Consider the following 25,054-nt stretch of genomic DNA (forward strand, 5'->3'; position numbering starts at 1 on the left):
TTGAGGAGTGACCAATCAGCAAGAGGGATTCATTAGAAAGGGTCAGTAAGAATAATTCAATTACAAGCGGGATGGCCATTTTTTTGGAGTGGCCAGAGTTTAGAGAGGCTTTGACCCAACAGAGTTAGGTGAGATCAGGCTTGGGTGAGGTAGATTGTCTTGTAAATTACTCCCTCTCTCTCTTTGTCCTTATTTGTTGAGGCATAGAAGATAAGTGAGAACAGCTCCAGGAGCAGTGTTTTGGTCTCTGTGAGGGATATGGGAAGTCTGGGAGACCTCCATTCTCCCAGATAAACACATATGCACCAGGTGCAGTGAGCTGCAGGTCCTGAAAGAACGTATTTGGAGACTGAGGAGCTGATAGATAGGAGCTACAGGGTGGTAGTTACCCCTAGACTGCAGGAGACGGGTAACAGGGTGACTGTCAGGAGAAGGAGGGGAAATACATACCCTGTACAGAGTACACCTGGGGCCATTCACCTCAATAATAAGCATACAAATTTAGATACTATTGAGGGAGATGATCTTCTGGGGGTGGGGGGAGCCACAGTGACTAGGTCTCTGGCACTGAGTCTGGTGCTGTGGCTCAGAAGAGCAGAGAGGGGAAGAGGACTGCAGTGCTGGTAGGAGATTCCTTCGCCAGGGGAACAGAGACAAGTTTCTGTGGGTGTGATAGAGACATCGAAATGGTACTGTATGTTGCCTCCCTGGTGCCAGGATCAGGGATGTCTTGGAGCAGATCCATGGCATTTTCAAGGATGAGGGTGAGCAACTAGAAGTCTTGGTGCATATTGGGACCAATAACATAGGTAGAGAAGGTAAGGAAGTCCTGAAGAGAGATTTTAGGAAGCTAGGTAGAAAGCTGAGAAACAGGACGTCCAGGGTAGTAATCTCTTGATTGCTGCCTCCTGTACCATGTGCCAGTGAGGGTAAGAATAGAATGATTTGGCAGGTGAATGTGGGCTGAGGAACTGGTGCAGGGGGCAGGGTTTAGATTTACGGATCATTGGGATCTCATCTTGGGAAGGTATGACCTGTACAAAAGAAATGGTTTATACCTGAACTGACCATTACGAGACTGCAGACCAAACAGCCCAATGCATGTCCGGAGACTTCGACCATGTTTCCCTCTCGACAACCCTTCTCACCTTCGATCAGTTTGTCAAGTGTCATACAAAAGAAAATAAAACCCTAGATTGCTTGTATGCAAATATTAAAGATGTAGACAGCTCCCCCCCAACTTGGAAGATCAGATCATAACCTGGTTCATCTTATGCCCTTGTATAAGCCCAAAGTACAGCAACAGCTAGCTACCACCATGATAGTAAGGAAATGGTCTCCAGAGGTGATCAAGGCCTTGGAGGACTACTTTGAGGTTACTGGCTGGCATGTGCTTTGTGAACTATATGGGGAGGACATTAATGAACTTACTAATTTCATCACTGGTTACATCAACTTCTGTGTGGATTCTGTAATACCATCAAGGACTGTTCGCTGCTTCCCTAACAACAAACCATGGGTTAACAGTGAACTAAAGGCTCTTCTCAACCACAAAAAGAGAGCCCTTAGATCAGAAGACAGGGAGGAATTGAAACACATGCAGAGGGAGCTAAAGGAGAAGATCAAGGTGGCTAAAGAGGAATACGGGAGAGAGATAGAGAAGAAGATTGGTCAGAGTAGTATATGGGAGGCGTGGAGAGGCATAAAGAACATCACTGGCTTCAATCAGCCTGGCTGTAGAGCCTGGAATGCAGCCATGAATGGACTAATGAGTTAAACTAATTCTTCAAAAGGTTTGACAATTGTCCTCCTGTTCCCACTCCCCTCAGCACACCAGGTGCCGAAGCACCCAATGCCTCCCCTCCTCCCTCCTCTTCTCTCCAGTTCAACACGAGAATGATCAGCACAGTCTCCCACTGTCTACATCCCCTCCTTGCCCAGCACCTACCATTCACACTCCACATCCCAACTACTATTGTCCCGATCTTCACCTCCCCGTCCCCACTTTCCACCAACTCCCAGTCATCATGGACTCACCTTCACTACGGAGCAGGTGAGAAGGGCTCTGTCCAAACTCAAACACGGCAAAGCATTGGGACCGGACAGTGTGAACCCCAAGGCCCTGAAGGAGTGGGCTGAGCAGCTGTGTGGAGTTCTCCAGCGCGTTTTCAATCTGAGTCTCAGCCTGGAAAGGGTCCCGACTGTGTGGAAAGCATCGTGTGTGGTCCCAGTACCCAAGAAGGGCCAACCAAAAGCCTTGAATGACTAGTGTCCAGTGGCCCGAACCTCACACATCACGAAGACCCTAGAGAGGCTGGTCCTGGTTCACCTCCAGCCCCTGGTCAGATAAGTCCTTGATCCTCTGCAGTTTGCCTACCAGGAGCACATTGGAGTTGTCACTGGTGTCATCTACCTTCTGAACTGAGCCTACTTCCATTTGGATAAGCAGGGCAGAACAGTGAAGATCATGTCTTCTGAGTTCTCAAGTGCCTTCAATGTCATACAGCCCTCATTGCTGGGGGAGAAACTCTGTCCAATGCAAATTGACATTTGCATTGTGTCCTGGATAATGGACTACCTGACTGGCAAACCAGAGTTTGTGCAGCTTCAGAGCTACATGTCAGGCATGGCTATAAGCAGCACTGGTGTCCCACAGGAGACTATAGTAGCTCCCTTCCCATTTCCCCTATATATCTCAGACTTCAGACATAACACTGAGTCACATCATCTGCAGAAATTCCCTGATGACTCAGCAATAGTTGAGTGTATAAAGGGCGAACAGGAGGATGAATACAGGCCCTGGTGGAGGACTTTGTCAAATGGTGCAATCTGAATCATCTGCAGCTCAACATCAGTAAGGCAAAGGAGATGGTGATAGACTCTAAGAGGATTAAGCCTGCACTGTTTCCTGCTACAATTGATAGTGAGGACGTGGATGTGGTGAGGACCTACAAGTACCTGGGGTGCACCCGGATGACAGACTTGAGTGGAACACCAACACAGAGACTGTGTACAAGAAAGGCCAGAGTCACCTCTACTTCCTGAGGAGCCTGAGGTCCTTTGAAGTATGCAGGCCTTCTCCTTCACATGTTCTACCAGTCTGTCGTCACCAGTACAATCTGCTATGTGGTGGTGTGCTGGGCAATGGCATCAACACTGGTGATGCCAACAGGCTCAATAAACTGATTAGAAAGGCTGGCTCTGTTATGGGAGTCATACTGGACACATTGGAAGCTGTGGTAGAACAAAGGACCCTGAGGAATATCCTGGCAATTCTGGACAATGTTTCTCACCCTCTGCATACCACCTTGGCTGGGCTGAACAGAGGAGCACTTTTAATTATAGATTAAGACAAGTGTGCTGCTCCAAAGAACACTATATGAAGTCATTTTTATCCTCAGCCATTAGGCTTTATAATGAGTCAACCTATAGCTAGGCAAGTGATGACCCCCTTTTGTTCGACTGTTTGAGGTAACTTATTTTTTATTCTTTCTTACTTCTCTTCTATTATTTGAATATTTGCATATCTATGCACTTGTAATGCTATTATGACACTGTAATTTCCCTTGGGATCAACGAAAAATCTATCTATCTATATCTTTGTGGGCAGGTTGGCTAGAGTTGTCCAGGTGGGTTTAAGCTAATTTGGCAGGGGGATGGGAACTAAAGTGAGAGTGCTGAAGATGAGGTAGTTGGTTTACAAACAGAGGCAATGTATAGTGAAACTCCTAGCAAGGAGAGGCTGATGATGGGACAAAATTGCAGTCAATAGGATGAGTTGCAATGTAAAAGGTGGACAAAATCGAGAAAGGTCAATACAGGACTGAAGGAGTCATATTTGAATGCACACAGTATACAGAATAAGGTATATGGACTTGTAGTACAGTTACAGATTGGCATGTATGATGTTGGAGGCATCAATGAATCATGGCTGAAAGAAGATTATAGCTGAGACCTTAATGTCTAAAGATACACATTGTATTGAAAGGACAGGAAGGAAGGCAGGGGAGATGGCATTGCTCTGTTGGTAAAAAAAAATGAAATCAAAACATTAGAAAGATGTAAAGATAGAATGTGAAAGTAAGCTAGCCAATAATATTAATGAGAATATCAAAAGTTTCTTCAGATACATAAAGTGTAAAAGAGAAGCGAGAGTGGATATTGGACCTCTGGAAGATGATGCTGGAGAGGTAGTAATGGGGAACATGGAAATGGCAGACAAATGGAATAAATATTTTGCATCAATCTTCACTGTGGAAGACACGAGCAGTATGCTTGAAGTTCCAGGTGTCATAGGTCATGAAGTCTGTAGGGAGAAGATTCTCGAGAAACTGAAATGCCTGAAGTTAGGTAAGTCACATGAGCCAGATGGTATACACCTCAGGGTTCTGAAAGAAGTGGCTGAAGAGATTTTGGAGGGATCAGTAATGATCTTTCAAGAATCACTAGATTCTGGAATGGTTGCAGAAGACCAGAAGATTGCAAATGTCACTCCACTCTTCAAGAAGGGAGAGAGGCAGAAGAAAGGAAATTATAGGCCAGTTAGTCTGACCTCAGTGGTTGGGAAGATGTTGGAGTTGAGTGTTAAGGGTGTGGTTTTGGTGTACTTGGAGGCACATATAAAATAGGCCGTAGTCAGCATGGTTTCCTCAAGAGAAAATCATACCTGACAAATCTGTTTGAATTCTTTGAAGAAACAACAAGCAGGATAGACAAAGGAGAATCAGCTGACATCATGTACTTGGATTTTCAGAGGGCCCTTAACAAGGTGCCACATATGAGGCTGCTTAACAAGCTTAACATGGTTTACTGGGAAGATCTTAGCATGGATAAAGCAGTAGCAGATTGGCAGAAGGCAAAGAGTGGGAATAAAGGGAGCCTTTTCTGGTTGGCTGCCGGTGACTAGTGATGTTCCACAGGGGTCTGTGTGGGGACCAATTTTTTTTATGTTATATATTAATGATTCGGATTATGGAATTGATGGCTTTGTTGCCAAGTTTGCAGATGATACAAATATAGGTGGAGGGACAGGACAGGTAGCTTTGAGGAAGTAGAGAGACTACAGAAGGACTTTGGTGGAATATAGTGTCAGGAAGTATACGGTCACGCACTTTGTTAGAAGAAATGAAAGGGATGACTATTTTCTAAGTAGAGAGAAAATACAAAAATTTGAGGCGCAAAGGGACTTCGGAGTGTTTGTGCAAGATTCCCTAAAAGTTAATCCGTCGGTTGAATCTGGGGTGAAAAAGGCAAATGCACTATTAGCATTCATTTCAAGAGGAATAGAATATAAAAGCAAGGATGTAATATTGAGACTCAATAAAGCACTGGTGACACTTCACTTAGAGTATTGTGAGCCCCTTGTCCTAAAAAAGATGTGCTGAAACTGGAGAGGATTCAAAGATGGTTCACAAAAATGAATCCAGGTTTGAATGTCTTGTCATATAAAGAATGTTTGATGGCTGTGGGGCTGCATTCACTGGAATTCAGAAGAATGAGGGGTGACCTCATTGAAACCTATCAAATGGTGAAAATCCTTGATAATGTGGAGAGGGAGTTTCCTATGGTGGGAGAGTCTAGGACCAGAGGACACAGCCTCAGAATAGAGGGGCATCCTTTTAGAATGGAAATGAGGAGAAATTTCTTTAGCCAGAGGGTGGTGAATCTGTGGAATTGGTTGCCACAGGCAGATGTGGAGGCCAAGTCTGTCTGTATACTTAAGGCAGAGGTTGGTGGATTTTTGATTGGTTAGGGCATGAAGGGATACAGGAAGAAGTCAAGAGAGGAAAAATAGATCAGCCATGATGAAATGACCCAGCAGACTCAATGGGCCACATGGCCTAATTCTGTTCCTATGTATTATGGTCTTATGGTTTTGTACAGACTTCACTATCCTTTCAGGATTCAAGATTGTTTAATTTCATTTCCTGTACACAAGGGTCAAGGGGAATGAAATAATTATTACTCTAGATCCAATACAGTAAAAAAAAACACAATAAGATGAAGAACACAGTAATAAAAACACAATAAATATAAATACATAAGATTGATTGTATGTCCATAAAGTGACACTATGCACAGGAGTGACAGGAGTGTCTGTATGTACGGTGACTCTGACAAGAAATGGTTAAGTAGTGGTGGTGGTGGGGGAGGAGTGGAGGGGTGCGTTAATGAGTGGAAGCATTGATCACTCTTGGGGACTGCTTGGGGAAAGTATCTGTTTTTGAGTCTGATGGTCCTAGCACAGATGCTACATAACCTCCTCCCTGATGGGAGTGAGTACGTATTTTAGGCAAAGCTATGGCATGGCATGAAAGCATTGGGTCTAACCATATTTAATGTTCAAGTTCCAGTTTAATTGTCATTCAACCATACATGAATACCCATGAATACAGCCAAACGAGACGGTATTCCTCTGGAGCCAAAGTGTAAAACACAGTAGCAACAGTCATACACAACACAAGGCATATATAGCACATATACAATAGCAGTAAAACATACAGTCACACTAAAAAATATATTATAGCCTAAGTCCCTGAGTGACACGTCCTGTAAATTGATAACGCATGGGTGCTATCAGCAAGAACAAGCAATTTTTAGTAGACTGCAGAGGAGCGTACACACACATGCAATACAGCTTGTCATTCCATCGATTGAACACAGGAGGGCAGCACCAACAGAAGGGGCCAGTCCCCACCCCAGCATGGGCACTGCACTATACCAGCTCTGGCATCTCCTCTCCTGGACTGCTATAATATGCAAGCCCACGGCATGAGGCCTATTCCTCACGACAATGGAGACCATGCAGCTCCCCCGCCATCTGTCTTGTGAATAAACTAAAGAATTGGGCTTGCAGCATTTTACATTACCAATGTCCAACAGGGTCTTGCGACCACAAGAGAAACATCCAAGACAATCACTCGCAGTTAGACTGCATACCGCCATCGCGCACTGACTCCGCTGCCTTCCTGTGCCAGGCAACAACATGGTCCGCACCAAGTCCAGCTCCTCAGCCAATGAGCAGCTCTATGGAAGTGCAGACCTGCAGCATCGGAAGTTCTTAATGTCCAGCATTGTCCTGCAATTGTAAAAAAAAAGATGCTTGAAAAAGACGATAACACCTTTGGTTAGCCCACAAGAGGCCGCTGCATCTATTTGCACCACCATCTTATCTCATCAGAATGAATATTAGCAATAGTTATATAGAACTCTGGGAACGAAATGACAATGAAGCACAAAACATTTTCAATCATACTTACGCCGTAATGACAGGTACTTCCCACTGTAGATTGAAACTAAGGAAACGTCAGGTTTGGCTTGAAGATTGTGCATGAAAGAATGCATCCACAATGACATTTCCATCATCTTCCTTTGCAAAAAAAAAATCCTAACAATTTAGATGAACTCAAGTCTGAGACCATCCATCTTTGCATTGTGACTGAACAATAACTAAGCTGTGCAGTCGGCGAAATTTACTGCAAGGTTATTCTACAGCTCTCCCTGTTGCTTTTACAGTGATCAAAATCTCCTAACTCTTGGATTTGCAGCTGCATATTGCCAAACTGTCAATGCAAAATTATCCGTCTTTCAGGGTCTTACTATTTTTTAAATAACACCTAAATCCTTAAAAGTAGTTTAAAAATCTGATGCACTGCTTCTGTTGCATCAGTCCTGTCTGTGTTGAGATATGATAATCTTCCATGTTGCTCAGTGAGTGGCTGAGGCAATAGTAAAATGTTTCAACAAAATGACTTCTGAAAAAACAGCTGACCCCTTTGAAAAGCCTGGACTTTACAATCAGGTGCAAGGAAACCAGCCACCCATGAACCCTATCTGAAACAAATCATTCACGAGTGACTGCAGAAATGCAGGTTCGATCCTTACCTCCAGTGCCGTCTTGGAGGAGTTTTCATGTTCTCACAGTGAACGGTTGGGTATCTTCCAGGTGCTCCAGTCTCCCCCAGGGTCTTACAGAAATGTGCCGGTTTATAAATATCTCTTGTGAAAGTGGGCGGCAGATGAATCAGAGGCTGTCAAAAAAAGTATATATAGAAATTTGTGGGGAATTAGTGGGGAGCTGCCAAGAATGCTTTGAGAGCTGGTGTATGCTAATGGACCAAATGGTCTCATTAAACATCTGAGAATATATGAGAACATAAATATTAATATTATTTAATAATAGAATATGTACATTCTCTGACACTCAGCAGGTGAGTAAGTTTACATATGGTGATACAGGTGCTGTCAGAGTTGTTGTGGAGAACTTACAGGGGATACTGGGTAATGACCAAAAGTCCTTTGCAACCACAAGCCGGCAGTTCCTAAGATCTACTAGTTGTCCTTTGGTGCACAGGAAGTCTGTGCCAAGCAGAGGTCTAACAACTTTAGCCAAGATAAAGTCCCATGTGCAGTATCGTCCACTGAAACAGAGCACTGCGCGTCGTGTCCCTTAAGTCCGGATCCTGCTGCCATTGGCGGCCTCTAGCGAGGGCCCGTTACTTTCTGCCTTACACTCACCTGAGCGCCCGTGTCACACAGAATGGGCTTCCGTAATAAACAATAGATGACCCTGGCAGCTGGAACCCATGGAGTTCACAGACCTCTGATGTTCTGACGTGCTGGCACTGTCGAAGCTGCATTGTGGTCGGCGTTTCTTGGTGTTCGTGCCGAAAGGTGAGTGGTGAAAACATAGACCGGTTGTTGTCTGATCCGGAGCCACTTGTGTGAACCTGCTGGAGGTTCTGCTGACAGGGAAAGAAGGAGGAATGATGCACATCTGCCTAGCTGAATGTAGACTGTCGGCCATTTTAGCAAATTCCCCATAGCCCTGCACAGGTGCATTAGCGAGGGCTGTGTGAACTTGATTAGGCATTTGGTACATAAAAAGTACTTTATAAATAATACAAGGATAGTGGTTACCCAGGAGAGATAGCATGTGGTCCATTAGTTCTAAAGGCTTGTGTCACCCAGGCCAGGCAAGGAGAGCAAATATTTGGCGAACTCGGACTCAGACAGTCCTAAAGTCTGAAATTGGTGAGTTTTCGGAGTGCAGGTGGGTCTTCTAGTAAACTCACACTCTGGCTGCAGTGGAACTACCTAGCGATGCTACAACATAGTAAAATTTTATGTTGTCCATGGTAATTTCCCGCAGCACAAATAGGGCTTCCACTAATCCAAACCATGCGTGCTGCTCCTACAACTCCAGCAGCTGCAAAGTGACTGTGTTGGTTGACATGCCATCGAGTAATTCTGGAATTGTCCGAGGTCACCAGTGTAAGAATTTGTAAATAAAACATGCAAGAATTGTTTTATGTGCTTAACAGAAGCCACAGCCATTTACTTCCATTACGAACAAACCAAAAGCAGCTGCCTTACACTGACGTCATTATGTCAGAGACCGTCTCTTAACGTGAACACATCTCAATGACAGTGTTTTTGAATTATGTAGAACAGTTTCTATTATGAACAATATGTGTCATCTGTCTCCCATTATATTACAGTGATATGCCTGTCAGCTCAACCACCATTTTTCCAAAACATCTGCTCATTACATATAATTTATATAAAAAGAAAGTGATCTAATTAGATTTAAAGCTTCCAAAAAAGTAATTGCCTATCAATGTAAAATTTCACAGCAAAGTATATTCCAAGTCAACCTTTCTCAGAATTCAATTTTAGTGTAAATATGGCAGATAAAACACATTCATTGCAGTGAACAAAAACATATAATCTTTTAAGTATTAGCTAAACAAGTGGTAGCAGACTTAAAAACTCTGGGCAAGGATGTTTGTGCAATTTAAATTGTTATCAACCAGTACTTTTCTTCAGGCTGAGTTACCATATGAATATATTGTTTTGAACAATATGAATATGAAGTTTCCAGTTATGTTGAAATATTAGCATCAAATATCAAAGCAATAACCTATTTTATTAGTTCTTTATTTCTTTTAAAACCACTTCACTATTTCAGAACTTACTTCTGACATCCCCCATATACATTCCTCCAATCATCTTAAAATGTTCTGCTTCTAATTGCTAATGTCATGCAGCATGTCTTTTCCCTGGACTATCTTGTTCTCCACCCTATCAGAGGGGTGTTTCTTCGCAGTTCACCCTCTCTGTAGCCTCAATATTCTTTTATTAAGGCCATTGGACCACACACTTGCTTTCTCACTTTTTCCAATTCTGATTAAGGGCCGTTGACTGGAAACATTGACTCTGTTTCTCTACTTACATATTCTCTGGCCTTTTCTGAGTATTTCCAGCATTTCCTGACTTTTTGCAATCTCTTTTACTGGTTGTTTGTGGTGATGCTGCTCAACAACGATACTATTTATCCAGTACCTTATTCAGCAGAAACAGGTCATCATTAAAATTTGCTCAAAACTCAATGCTGTGAAATAGAATTAATTTAAGATATAATATATTGAATTATAGATACTAATCATATTTGCAAAGTTCAAAGGGGTCATATTTCAACTTATCATGACCTACAATATCCCAAAGGAAGGAATGCATAATCCTCAAATCATCATTAGGGTTGCACTATTGAATTAAAAAGTATTAGAGTTTATACTCACAGAGATACAGAGCCAGAAAAGGAAATACTGGAAATAGTACTTCTGTGAAATAGAGCAAAGCTAAATTGATATGTTGCCAAAGATTAAATTTGTTATCCAGGAGATTCTATGCCAAAAATCATTTTTAATGAGCTATGTTGTTATTGGTACTGCGAATGCCACTGTTATGTTCTCTAATCTAATTGCTTAAGCTGTTGAAGCTAATAAAGTGTTCCTGTCTAATTTGATGCTATTTATTTATAGAAAACAGGGTATGCATTACAATGTTTGAAGTAAGTACGTGGGATGCATTTGATACTGTTTTATTAAGGCCACTGCACCACATGGTTAATTTTTCCCTGATGGAATTTTAGTTATATAAATGCTGCTGGAAATGATTGTTCCATCCTACAATCTGTTTAAAAATTCTCCCATTTTCAGCATCAGATGAAGACATGAGTTATTGCAAATGCTGTTAATTTCCATTTCATTCCATTAGTCACTCACTCATAATGGGCACCATCTAACAAAACAAGCATGTTGTCAGTATTTCTAAGAAGTATATAGTCTGAAGAGAAATAGAAACAGATTGGTTTGCAATGCAATTGCTGGTAGAAAGACTAATATCTGCTGTTACAAATTGGCTACATCTTAACTGACATTATTTTTAACCCTTAATATTCCATGACAGCAATACAAACAGATTTTCTTCCTGAAAGTCCAGCAATATTGTGGTCAGATACAGGTTTTTAATTAACATACTCCTGTCAAAACATTAACTCTGTAATTGCAATTTTGTTTATTCCTACGTAAATATCAAAATTACTCCAAATCATAAGATGGGCCCAGAAGTATTGCATTAACTTATACTGATAGAATATGAGCAGTAACCACTCCAAAAAATCATGAAAATTTAACTTTTGCAATTTTTAGAAACAGTAGGAAGACAGCCTGAGGAAAGGGAATGGTACAATCTCCACCTTATGTGTTACTTCTAGTAATCACAAAGTTTAGTATAAGCTTGTTATTAAATGTTTCGCAGCTTCAGAAATATACCCCTATATAAGCAGACATTATGCCAGTCATTCATAATATTTGATGGAGTGTCCTTCTGATCCCAGGCTTCATCACCCCCGACTTGCACTGCCCTCCCTCTTCAAAAACCCCAGCAAATCAGCTTTGCTGCCATGTAGGCTAAAGCATCCTACTTTGTATGGCACTACAGGCTTGGCCTTGGCCGAACTTCAGATGGAGTGAGTGTCCAGCAAACCCACCCCCACTCACTCCCTTCCCATGATGATGTTTGCCTTATTAGACTGGGTGGTCCTCCATCCCCAAAGTAAATTTATTATTAAAGTACATATACAATCCTGAGATCCATTTTCTTGTGGGAATACTCAATAAATCTATAGAATAATAACTGTAACAGAATCAATGAAAGACCGTTCCAACAGGTGTTCAACCAATATGCAGAAGACAATAAACTGTGCAAATACAAAAAGAAAGAAATAGTAGTATAAATAAATAAGCAATAAATATTGAGACCATGAGGTGAAGAGTCCTTGAAAGTGAGCCCATAGGTTGTTGGAGCATTTCAATGATGGTGCAAGTAAAGTTGAGTGAAGTCATCCCCTTTGGTTCAAGAGCCTGATGGTGGAAGGGTAATATCTGTGCCTGAACCTGGTGGTGTGAGTCCTGAGGCTCCTGTACCACCTTCCTGGTGGAAGCAGCGAGAAAAGAACATGGTCTGGGTGGACAGGGTCCCTGATGATGGATGCTAATTTTCTGCAACAACGCTCCATGTAGATGTGCTTAACGATGGGGAGGACTTTACCTGTGATGGACTGGGCCATCTCCACTACCTTTTGTAGAATTTTCCATTCAATGACATTAGTGTTTCCATACCAGGGTGTGACACAGTCAGTCAAAATACTCTCCGCTAGGCATCTATAGAAGTTTGTAAAAGTTTTAGATATCATGCCGAATTGCTGTAAATTCCTAAAAAAGTAGAGGTGCTGCCATGTTTTCTTCAAGATTGCACTTACATGCTGGGCCCAGGACTAGTCCTCCAAAATAATAACACAGAGGAATTTAAAGTTGCTGACCCCCTCCACCTCTGATCCTTTGATGAGGACAGGCTCATGGACCACTGTTTCCTGCTTCTGATGTCAATAATCAGCTCCTTGGTCTTGCTGACACTGAGTAAAAGGTTGTTGCTATGGCAGCACTCAGCCAGATTGTTAATCCTCCTCCTATATGCTGAATCATCACCACATTTGATTTGGCCTACGACCGTGGTGTTCTCCGCAGTCTTAAATTTGGCATTGAAGCTGTGCTCAGTCATAAGTAAAGCAAGTAGAGTGAGGGCTAACTACACAGTCTTGTGGTGCACCTGTGCTAATGGAGATTGTGGAGGAGATGTTCCTGCCAATCCAAACTGACAGAGGTCTGCAAGTGAGGATATCGAGAATCCAACTGCACAAGGAGGTATTGAGGCCAAGGTCTTGGGGTTTATTGATTAGTTTTGAGGGAATGATGGTATTGAATGCTGAACTGTAATCAGTAGAGAGCATGCTGATGTTGGCATCTTTGCTATCCAGATGTTCCAGGGTTTAGTGAAGAGCCAATGAGATGGCACTGCTGTTAATCTGTTGCTCCAAGAGGCAAATTGGAGTGGATCTAAGTCATTTCTTAGGCAGGGGTTGATAAGTTTCATCACCAGCCTCTCAAAATACTTCATCACTGTGAAGTATTTTGATACTGCTGGGCGATAGTCATTGAGGCAGATCACCATGCCCTTCTTGAGCACCGGTATAATAAAAGCCTGCTTGAAGCAGGTGGGTACTCCAGACTGCCAAAGCGAGAGGTTGGAGATCAGCTAGTTGATCAGCATAGGTTGTTAGTACTTGGCCAGGTACCCAGTCTGGGCCAAATGCCTTCCATGGGGTCACCCTCCCAAAGGCTGCTCAGAGACTCAAATCATAGGATCTTTGGAGGATGTGGGAGTTCATGATGGTTTCTCTATATTTTGAGAGTCAAAGCAAGCATAGAATGTATTGATTTCGTCTGGAAGTGAAGCCCTGCTGTCGTCTATGTCGCTTGATTTAACTTTATAAGAGGTGATAGTATTCAAGCCCTGGTTCAACTGTTGCGCATCCTTTGTTGACTTAAGTTTATTCCGGAATACAAGATTTACTGGAGAATCTTAGAAGCATCAGACACCTGGAACATCACGAATGCTGCTTTTCATGCTATAAGGACATTGGTGCTGATATTGAATAATGTTATAAATATGTGCAATCCAATGTGGCTAAATAATGCAAAAATCAAACCTTTTCCCTTCGAAGTTGAAAGCAAAAGTATCTTTGCCATAATGGTAAGTCTATAAAGATTGATCAGGTTGTAATTAGTTGTAATTAGTTAAGGATATTAATTTCTTGCTACTTACTGTATTACTTTAGGGCAGTTGCCAATTTAATCAGTGTAATACTGCTATTAATCACTATGAATTAGAATTTGTTGATGAATGGCACTAATAATTGATCACACAGAGGTAATTGTTACAAAACTAAAATGATAATCTCACAAAATCTGCCAACAATGATTTATCTATTTCCAGAGGGAAATGCTACTTCAATTTAAGTTAATTCAGCTGTATGCAAGGAAATAATAGTTCCAGAAATATTTAGTTTACTCTGAAGGGTACTTTTTGATTTCATTCTCAATCAGTCATGAGTTTGAATGGTGACACGGGGCTTTGACCCAAACTGTCAATGGATCTTTGCTTCTCACAGATGCTGATTGATGCGGGGAGTTCCTCCAGCAGATCGTTGCTTCAAATTCCAACATCTGGAATCTCTTGTGTCTCAGTCATGAGATTAATTTGTCCTTAGAAATACTGAGCCAGTCAAACTGAATTCTGGATGTATGGTACGACATACTATTTAGTACATGAAATCAGGGCAGCATTTGTACGTCTAAAACATGGAACCTTATAATATGAAGTATCAGCCCATGTATACCCAAGTTACTTCAGCATTCCAGTTTAGTATATGAGAAGATGCAGATATTGCTGGTAACACCAGCATTTACTGCTCTTCCCTATTGTCCTTGAGAAGGTAGTGGTAAGCTACCTTCCTGAATTACTGTAGCACTTCTTGTTACTGTACTTCTACAGTTTCTTTCTTTCCTTATCAATCTTTTTATTAATTTTTTAAGAAAGTACAAACAAGAGGAGAATTATCTCAAATGTCTATATCGATAACAATACATATAAAAGGTAAAATAAACATTATCAAGATCATACATAGTATTAATCAACTAACATATAATAAAAGATAACCAATTCTCTTATCATTTCATAAAAAGAAAAAAAAGAAACTTTTATAATTTTTTATATATATAAAAAAAGAACCCCACTATTCTCTATAAACAAAAACAAAAGGTAAAAAAAAAAGAAAAAGAAACAAAAAGGGACTGGGCAGCCCATAGAGAAAGTAAAAGCAAGAAGAAAGAGAAACTTTCTGATCACATCCAAAGTTTCGAGAAAGTAACTGGAAGAGCAATAAATCAAACTAAGTGAAAATATTGAATAAAAGGTCGCCAGGTTTCTTCAAATTTAAAGGATGTATCAAATGTCTGACTTCTTATTTTCTCCAAACTTAAACAGGACATAATGGAGGAAAGCCAATAAAAAAAAGTAGGTGGATTAGAATCCTTCCATTTAAGCAAAATGGCTCTCCTAGCCAATAAAGTTGTAAAAGCTATCATCTGTTGAACGGAAACAGGAATATGTCCTGCTTCCGTTGGAATGATCCCAAAAATTGCTGTAAATAAGTTCAGTTGTAGGTCCAAATTCAAGACTTTTGATAAAGTTTTAAAGACATCTTTTCAAAAATTATCTATCTTGATACAAGACCAAAACATATGAGTTAAAGTAGCCACCTCAATATTACATCTGTCACAAATAGGATTAATATTGGGGAAAATACAGGTTAATTTATCCTTTGACATATGTGCCCGATGTACTACCTTGAACTGTATCAAGGAGTGATGGGCACAAATAGATTAAGTATTTACCAAATAAAAAATTTTATCCCATTGATTATCTGAAAGTGACTCTCGAAATTCCAATTCCCCCAGTTTCGTAGAATTTTTGAGTTTAAAAACTTTGTTCTTTCTCGTAAAATTCGTCTTAATTATTTGTTTAAACCATCAATTTCTGATCAGACCTTTTTAATTTGAAAAACAAAAGGAATAATAACTTTTTTAGACCTGTCTATGGGAGATTGTTTAATGTCTTTCACTCAGTTAGTGGACAAAGATGACTTACCTAATGCACGTTTTTTAGATATTTACAAATTAGGAATTTTTTATGTAGTTTACTTCCAAACTTTCCCTCTGCTTATCCAACCAATATGATAGCTACTTCTACAGTTTGATTAGATATTGTTTCAACATGCTAGTCATTTAATGCATTTGAATGTCTTGGTAGGCCATTTCATAAAGTAGTTAAAGAAACAAACCAGTAAGCCTTCATAAGTGCTTTAGGAGAATGACGGGAGATCTCATTGAAACCTGTCGAATGTTAAAAGGATTCAATTACGTAGCTGTGGAAAGGATGTTCCCTATAGTGGGGGAGTCTAGGACCAGGAAGCACTGCCTCAGAATAGGGGGACGTCTATTTAGAACGGAGGTGAGGAGGAATTTCTTTAGCTAAAGTGTTGTGAGTCTGTGGGATTCATTGCCACAGGCAGCTGTGGAGGCCAGGTCATTGGTATATCTAATGCAGAGGTTGATAGGTTCTTGATTAGTCAGGGTGTGAAAGGTTACAGGGAGAAGGCAGGAGAATGGGGCTGAGAGGGAAATGGATCAGCCATGATGAAATGGCAGAGCAGACTCAATGGGCCGAATGGCTTAATTCAGCTTCTGTGTCTTATGGTCTTATGATCTTTAAACTACAGCACATCTAAGGAACACACACAAAATGCTGGAGGAACTCAGCAGGCCAGGCAGCATCTATAGAAAAAAGTACAGTCAAGTTTCAGCCTGAAACATCGACTGTACTTTTTTCCATAGATGCTGCCTGGTCTATTGAGTTCCTCCAGCATTTTGTATGTGTTGCACAGATTTCCATCATCTGCAGATTTTCTCCAGCACATCTAAAGGTTTATTTACATTGCAACACCCTTAGTACAATTTACCTCTTGAGTTTAACTCCTAAAGCAGACTGATTTTCTATGAAATTTCTACCCTTTTGAGAAGCTTTCAAAACTCATGACACTGCTTTCCAAGAATCACAATGTAAGCACAGATATTACAAGACAGGGAACAAAATATGCATAAATGAATAATACAAATCATATTACTCTGTGCCTGAAGTCCCAAGCAAGTCGGGCTCATGAATTTTCTTACATGAGAGACACAAGTAAATTGAATAGGATTTAACATCAACATAGCAGTTCCATGATTCCCACTACGAACATTAGTTGAACTCTAATTAACCGAATTTATGTACGCCAGCTGCTTTAATGGGATTTGACTTCACATCTGTGTAAAAATTGGAGATGCCAGAAATCCAAAATAAAAGGAGAAAATGCAGCAAATCAGGGAGCAACTGTAGGTGGAGGAACAGTCAGTGTTTTAGGTTGAAGGCCCGTCCTTAGAATTCATGTTTCTGGATTGTTAGGTTAATGAATTCTTAATTCTCTGAATTAAGAGTTCATTAATATAATCACTGCACAGATACTCCCTAAAACAATTCAATGGAATACATATGAATTCTAAAGCTGATTTGGCACCATATTGGAGTGTATTTTGATACCCCAATGTCGTCCAATAATAGGATAGTGAAACATTGGTCCTTTCTTCATTCTTTATTACAGCAAACTCAATCTCACTCTTGAGTAAATGTTGAGAAATGTGTTATTAACTCGAATGAAAATAATCGAATAAAGATCACGTTTTTCTCAATTGTACAAAATACAATACTCTTCTTGCAACTTAGAGATTTGTGGATGGTGAATAGTATTGAGACTCAATTCATTTGTGCAGTAACTGAAGCCTCTAATTTGTAGCAAAAGTAACAAATGCCTAGTTGAAGAGGTTTATGATCAAGTGATTTCCAGGTTGTCACCAATGGGGAAATGAACAGTGATAATGCAGCTCAATTTCAATATGAGAATTTATATTGATGGACGTTGTCAATTCTGGGCACGAATCTGGCACAATTAGAACTTCCCGCTTAGCACTGCCATTCTGATGGTCCTGCATTTGAGCCTAAGCTGCTTCGTCATCTGAATGCTTTTTCAGCGGAGTTTGACTCTCAACCAGCACTGCTCAGAAATCAGATTAGCCAAACAACCGGTTCTGTTCCCAGTCACTCTGGAGTACCAGCAGAATCAGTACTCCATCACAATTTTTGATAGAGAAATATAAAAAACTCCTCAACCAGGAGGGCTCCAAGATACTGTACATTTCCGCTGACTTTGCTGAGCTCAAAACTCGGTCTCTTTAAATAGTATAGATATGTGGTTGCCCTTGCTCTTCAGACCCAATAGCTACATGTGGTCTATTCTGTCCATATTCAAGTAGGCATGAGCCAAAACCAACATCAAATAGACATTGTATGATGGCCATGTACTGTACTTCAGGCCTAGACATATGATCTTCATGGAACTACACAATCCAATTAGCTAACAACAGGAATTCTGCAGATGCTGGAAATTCAAGCAACACATATCAAAGTTGCTGGTGAACGCAGCAGGCCAGGCAGCATCTCTAGGAAGAGGTGCAGTCGACGTTTCAGGCCGAGACCCTTCATCAGGACCAATTAGCTACTTCACCGATCAAGAATTATGTATTTCACCAATCAAGAACTGCAATCAGTTTTGCTGAAATACAAAACCATAGCTTTACGTTCAAACTCAGTCTCTTACAATAGTCCGTAGTTGCCCTGACGCACATTCTGGATTAATAAAAGGCTAGGTACTGCATTACCTATCTGTGCTGATTTATAGCGTATTAATGCTTTGTATAACAAAATAACAGGAATGTGAAAATTTAGATGAATGATGAAGTAAGTTATTTTATGATAAGTTTTTTTTGTATTTCATTCAAATTAAAAGGATAAATATTCCTGCCATTGTAAGCAATAGTGTGAAGATGCTCAATTACATTTATGTACAAAGCTGTTACATTTATGCATGTTTTAAACCAGCTGTCTACGTGTCACATAAGCCAGGGCAGTACAATATGGAGAGCAAGCTGCTGCCCATGTGGCAGGCTCACCTTCTCCACGCAGCTGATGAATCCAAAGGAACGGCAGAGACCGATACAGAATCGGACCGGCAGCACCACAGTCAGCATCGAACTCAATGTCAGATTGCAGCTCTGATTTTTTCCATGGGGTGTCCTCCCAAAGCCTTTCCTGTGCATGGCTATTCCCTCAGGCAAGTGGAGGTTTCAGCTCAGAGTTTTCCTTCTCCTAAATGAGTTGCCAAACATGGCTGAGGAGCCCTATCTTCCCGAAGCAACTGGTTTTAAGGCACCAGTAACTTGACTTTGTCCCTTTTCCTGTCAGTAGAAATGGTTCCGCTGGGCTTAATAGCTGAGCCACACATGAAGGCTGGGAGCTGGCCTTGGTTATCAGAGTCTATTTGAGGCACACGCCTTTGGGAGCATTTAATAGGGAGTGGGAGCTTATCCTCATTGCCACCCATGGCTATAACAGTAAGATATTACAGCATGTTTGCAAAAAAAAACTTGAGTCCTAAATGTAAATAGTGAAAGTTAATGGCAATAAAGACATTGTAACTAGCATATAGGTAACATTACAAACTTATTGTCTAACTTTAATTTTTTATGGCCAGTACAAAGGTCAAAGGTGGTGACAGATCAGCTTATAGGAGGGAGATTGAAAATCTGGCTGACTGGTCCCACAGCAACAAACTCTCAGTCAATGTCAGCAAAACCAAAGAGCTAACTATCGACTACAGAAAGAAGAAACCAGAGATACATGAGCCTGTCCGCATGAGGGGATCAGAGATGGACAGTGTCCACAAATTTAAATTCCTTGGTGCTATCATTTCAGAGGATCTGTTTTGTGTCCAGTATGTAAGTGCCATTACAAAGAAGGCACGGCTTCACCTCTACTTTCTTAGAAGTTTGCAAGGATTTAGCATGTTATCTAAAACTTTGACAAACTTTTACAGATGTGCGGACAAGAGTATACTGACTGTTTGCATCACGGCCTGGTCTGGAAACACTACTGCCTTCGAACAGAAGATTCTACAAAAAATAATGGATAAGGCCCAGTCCATCATGGATAAAGCCCTCTCATCCACTGAGCACATCTACAAGAGGCACTGTCGCAGAAAAGCAGCATTCATTATCAAGGACCCCCACCACCCAGATCATGCTATCTTCTTGCTGCTGCCATCAGGAAGAAGGTACAGGAGCCTCCGAACCCACACAACTAGGTTCAGGAACAATCATTAACCCTCGCCCATCAGGCTCTTGAACCAGAGGGGATAATAGTACTCAGTTCACTCACCCCAACACTGTACTGTGCCCATAATCTATGGATTCACTTCTAAGCACTCTTCACCTCACATTCTCGATATTTATTGCTTTTTCATCATTATTATTTTGTTTGTTGTTTTTTGTATTACACAGTTCATTGTCTTTTGCACATTGGTTGTTTGTCCGTCCTGTTGTATACAGTTTTTCATTGATTCTATTGTGTTTCTTTGTATTTACTGCAAAAGGCCCACAAGAAAATGAATCTCCGGGTAGTATATGGTGATGTATATGTACTTCAATAATAAATTTACTTTGATCCTTGGACATTGGACCTCAGTTGGGCAGTAGTCAACAAGAAAAATTGGTAAAAAAAAATGTCACTTGCTGGTAACAGACCACACTTGCTAATGTTTTCTATTTGAGAAAATGAGACAAAACATTCAGAATGGTGTTGCAAAACCTCTGCATTTCTGCCAGGCTAGACTAGAATCCCAGCAATAATATCAACTGAGCAACAAAGATAAGAATTTATTATTTGACTTGTAATGCACCACAGTCAATATTTTATACCATGTACATCACATAATAATTTAATTCATTGCCCAATTTGTTTTCTTTCATAACCCTTGCTTTAAATTCAACTTATTGGATTTGTTGTATACATTTTATGCATACAAATGTATACATAATTTTTTTATTTATATGAAAACTAAAGATGCAAAAAAATCTTCACTTAAAATGAAGAACAATTATATGTCTTTGTAAAGGGTGATTTGCATTGAATTCCATATAATTCATGTTTTAGAAGTTTTAAGAACTACTTCTTTAGCAATATCTATAGCATGAGTCATATCAATCTTTTTCAGCAACTTAACTGAAGATTTTAATGGGATTTTTGCCCAAGGGAATAGGCATCTGATATAAAATAGAAAGGAAAAAATATATGATAACAAGTTTTGAAATAATAGATGGCTGAAAGGGAAATGGGATGTGGGTACAAAATTTTATTGCATAGAAACCACCTTCTGCCTCCTTTAATGACTTTTCAATTTGAAAATGGCATCTGATACTTGTCAATTATTTGTGTAAGAAGTTGCACTTAACATAAATGCCTGCACGACTTATGGTCGCTGGAACTATGCCCAGTGTTCAGAATGGGATATGGATCAGCATCTAACAGGGCTTTGACAGCTATATTGAACTCAAACTTCAGTCAAAGCCCTCTCTCAGGTGTTTTAATCCACTAATGGTGCCATGAAATCTTCAACATTTATCTGAATTAATAAACCAAATTGAAAGAACATTGGTTTAATATGCCATATGACAAATAGCATCTTCAGTAGTGCTTCTTCAGTATTGCATTCAACTCAGGTTAGAAACACAAGCAAACCTTACGTTTGCACCTTCTGAATCAAAATTGAGGGATGTCTAATCACAAGTTGTGCTACAATCATAACTGAACAATTTAAAGACGTGTAATCTGCATAATATGATCAACTTAAAATAAAGTGGCCAGCATCACTGTGCTTGGCGACCCAGAAAACACTGATGTATAAATAGCAATTGTAGAGAATCATCAATCATACCTCTTAAATGGAATTAAAATGATACTGAAAATAAGACAAAGGAACAGAAAGAGGCTGGAAATTGTACATTTATCAGGGCATTGTTTTTATCCCTACAATGGTTATTTATATTAAACATGGAAACGGCAATAAAGAACTTTTTTAAAGAGACTCATGAATGATGAAACTCATTTCTTTATTTACAGTGCATCTGGCAGACCAAACCAAAATGGACAAATCAGACATGTTCATATAATGCAATGAGTGCAGAAAAACTGAATTATAATAGTAACAACAGAAAATAATTCTGAAACCAGTGAATTCAGAATCATACTTGATTCTCTAACGAAGAAGAGAGAAAGCAAGCAACAAAGAAGCAGAACATCTTTTTAAAATCTTGGAAGAAAAATAATTCTGAAACCAATGATTTCAGAATCATACTTGATTCTCTAATGAAGAGAGAAAGCAAGCATCAAAGAAGCAGAACATATTTTTAAAATCTTGAAAGAAATCTAGAAAAAATTAGAAGTGTCATTTGTGACCCATCTATCAAATTTGATGAGACTTGGAGACCATTTATTCAATATTTCCACATGATGTAATTTGATCCTTGTCAAATCTATTTTGTGATTTCAATATATGAGGAGAGGAGTGGACGTGGCGACACTATTGGTTCTATCTGAGGTATTATAACAGTCCTTTCTTTTCTTTTTCTTTTCCTTAGTTTTCTTTTAGTTTGGGTAGATTCAGTTTTTTTTAGGGGATATATTTTTTTCTTTTTCTTCTTTTTATGATATTTTTGTATTTTATTTATACTCTATATATTTTATTGTTAATCTGTGTGATTTTGGGAGGTTTACTAACTATGTGTTACCTGACTGTATACTTTTATAATAATTATTATTAATTACTAATTATTATTAATTATTGCTCTGCACTTATTTTTTGTAATATGTATGATGTTGAAACTAATAAAAAGATTGAAAAAGAAAGAAAGAAACAAGTGGAGAAGTGAGGCAAGGTAGAGATTCAAATGAAGGAGTTAAATATTATGTCATGAGGAGGCCAAGAAATGCAAGACAAATTACAGCTGATGAATATTTAATCATGGTTCTGCCTGATTCAAGTGTAATTTAATCCAATATTCCCTATTCATTTTTTATTATACTGCACAAATAGTAGAGCAATGTCTGCCCTAGTATACATTCTCTAACACAGGCCATGGCCCTCTTTTCAGTCGTTTCCACAAGCTTTTTTCCATTTCAAAAATATTGCTGCCAACTTAAGGATACTGTATTTCCTTCATGGAATGCTCTATTGTCCTCCTTTTTTCCTGGAACTTTGCTTCCAATTCATGCCCAAAAGCTCACCAGGGAACTAACAGCTTTTGGGACATATTATTTCAGCTGACACCTGAAGAAAAAGTGAGTGTATGCATGCGTGGGTTGCAACATTCTGTTCATGAGAGGGCATGTCTTCGAAACAAGGTGCATAAACATGACAATAAAGAAACTAATGAATACATACAAGCTCAAGTCAGATACTGTAGTTATAAAATGAAATAGGTATTTTTTTTTCCACTGCCCTGAAATCAGTATTTAGGTAAGCTTGGTTCTGGATGCAATCTTCTGCTGGGAGATATCTCCCAGCTCATTGCTACAACATGTAGCAGTGCAGGGCTCTCCCACTCATGTGAAGCAAGGGGTGGCAAAGTAGCATAGTGGTTAGCATGATGTTATCACAGCACCAGTGACCGGGATTCAATGCCAGCCGCTGTCTGTATGGAGTTTATACGTTCTCTCCGTGACTGCGTGGGTTTCCTCCGGGTGTTCTGGATTCCTTCCACATTTGAAAGACATGCAGGTTAGTGGGTTAATTGGTCATAATTGGACAGCACAAACTCGTTGGGCTAGAAGCGCTTGTTACCTCGCTATATCTCTAAATAAAATATTTTTTAAAACTGATAGCAAGTGAGATAAGCCCAAACTTTCTAAATTATTTGAGATATATTTAAAACAATCTGAAAAATGTATTTGAAGTTAAATTACTAGATTTAAAATACATTTTAAAACATTGAAAATACATTAAAAACATTGAAAATTGTTTAACTAAATCAAATAATAATCTTTACATTTTCCCCACCAGCCACTTCTCCCATTCACTTCTATAGGTCCTCTGCACTTAGTCATGTTAATCTGACTCAGGTTCAGCAGAAAAATTCCCAGTATTAGAGCAGGGATACTCAAGTTTATGCTGCCTGTGCCACAATCTCTTCTCAGTAATAGGCTTGACACAGATATTCACCTGTTGATCTTGGCCTGAATGTATTCCGGCAACAAACGTTTTTTTTTATTTTAGGAGCTCAAGTTAATAACACGAATCAACAGGACCTCTTGCTTCCATGTGTTCTAATTCACACAGAAGCTCACTAGAACATTCATTACAGTGCCGCAAATGTTGTTCTGTTCCTCTGGTTTACTGAAGTGTGATAATGTACTGTAAAGCTCAGTGTTGGTTGTGACGAACAAGTCAGGGTAATAATAAGAGTCAAGTAAATAAATTCAGAGGATTTCATGCCAAAAGAAACCTTATCCTCTGCTTTCAGTTGCTAGGCAGTATACAATCTCAGAACAACACAACATAAGGTAGGAGACAACCCACAGCAGTTTGATTACTTCAAGGAAGGAACTTAATAACCGTGAACTCCAATTATTACCCTTTCCATCTTAGTCCTTAAAGGGAGTTTTGACATTCCTGAAATAACAAACATGAAGATTGGGGTGATTATCTTCTTTCTCATAAATAAACAGCAAAATTGAACTAGAAACATAATGTAGGTGTTCTGACACACCTAAAATAAATTCCGGTCATAAATTATGGCTTAGACAAAGCAGAACAACTGCTATAAGGAGGAAGCAATGATTTTAATAAGGTTCTTAATAGTTTCCTGAACACTCTTAGGGTTAAACTATTCTCTGACCTCTGGGAGGAACAGTTTGTTGAGATTTCTACACTTCAGCACAGAGTGCTCTGTGGAACAGTATCAAAATCAGGTTTATTATCACTGATATATGCCCAGAGATATGCTGTTCTGAGGCAGCAGTAGAGTGCAGGACATTAAAAACTACTATAAGTTACAATAAGAAATAAAATAAATGAATAGTGCAAAAGAGAAGCAGTGAGATAGCGTTCATGGGTTCTTGGACTGTTCAGAAATCTGATGGTGAAGGGGAGGAAGCTTGAGTATGCGTCTTCAGGCACCCGTACATTCTCCTTGATGGTAGAAATGAGAAGAGGGCATGTCCAGGTGTTGAGGGTTTTTATTGATGAATGCTACCTTCTTGAGGCACTGCCTTTTGAAGATGTCCTTGATGATGTGATGGCTGAATCAACAACCCTCTGCAGCCT

At 39.8% G+C, this 25,054-nt stretch overlaps 1 long non-coding RNA gene across 1 annotated transcript in view; it reads right to left on the reverse strand.

Annotated features, from left to right (window-relative positions):
• Positions 1–6,360: 6,360 nt before the first annotated feature.
• Positions 6,361–25,054, reverse strand: part of LOC134351545 (uncharacterized) — a 57,022-nt gene continuing 38,328 nt past the window's right edge. Inside the window, exons 2-3 of the long non-coding RNA XR_010019173.1 lie at positions 7,885–8,030; positions 6,361–7,078 (exon numbers count right to left, since the gene is read on the reverse strand). This is a non-coding gene — a long non-coding RNA (uncharacterized LOC134351545). The remainder of the gene's footprint in view (positions 7,079–7,884; positions 8,031–25,054) is intronic.

Source organism: Mobula hypostoma, chromosome 9, assembly GCF_963921235.1.
Source record: "Mobula hypostoma chromosome 9, sMobHyp1.1, whole genome shotgun sequence".
Classification (NCBI taxonomy): Eukaryota; Metazoa; Chordata; class Chondrichthyes; order Myliobatiformes; family Myliobatidae; genus Mobula; species Mobula hypostoma.